This window comes from Penaeus monodon, chromosome 30 (assembly GCF_015228065.2).
Source record: "Penaeus monodon isolate SGIC_2016 chromosome 30, NSTDA_Pmon_1, whole genome shotgun sequence".
Classification (NCBI taxonomy): Eukaryota; Metazoa; Arthropoda; class Malacostraca; order Decapoda; family Penaeidae; genus Penaeus; species Penaeus monodon.
Window position 1 is genome coordinate 32,220,213 of NC_051415.1, and position 819 is coordinate 32,221,031.

Here is an 819-nt window from a genome sequence, read left to right on the forward strand (position 1 = left end):
AAAATCCCATGGACATACATAGTGCTGTAAACTGTAATTCCTTTAGTGAACATTTTTAAGACATTTACTATCAGTATATAAACACCATAAGCAATTTTTCTCTCTCTCTCTTTTAAGATTACACACATTTTTGAATGGATGGCATGTCCAGGTTGTAAGTGCAGTAAACAAAAACAAAAAAATAGCAACTGTTGTTTATGTTAGCATATATTGAAGAAAAGGAATTGGAAAGACTGGCAGGTATCAGATTAGTGAAGCCATGGCATTTGTGTTCCACTATTTGAAAGCTAAGACAGTGAGTGAAAAATACTTTGTTACCTGCTACAAGAAAGATCATGAATCTAAATTTACGGTGTGTAGTGTCTGGTACTGTTTTATCAATATCCTTACTGCTTTTACAGAGGGTACTGATCATGATTATTCTTGAATGTTTGTCTTTCATGTAACCAATTTGTTAAAACAGAAATTTGTGCTGTTGAATTGGTACCGTGCAGCCCTAACTGGGAGGAAAACAGTTTTGGGGGACCTTATCCTTTCATCATAGTCCTGTTGAAAGTGGTACAGCTGATAATGATGATATATGTAGTTCAACTTCTGTAGATGTTCCATCCTGCTACTCAAGAGAAAGTAAGCATTAAGTATATACCATTGTAAAAATTTGAATGAATCTGATTATGAAGTTACATAATTTCTTCTAGTATTGGGTCTGAATGTTCGTATTTTATTGTCTGAGATTCCTGCCCTTTCAACTTCTTGTCCTTGAAGTTAACATTAAGTGATCATGTAACTAAAGTCTGTGTATGTACTGGATACACTGGA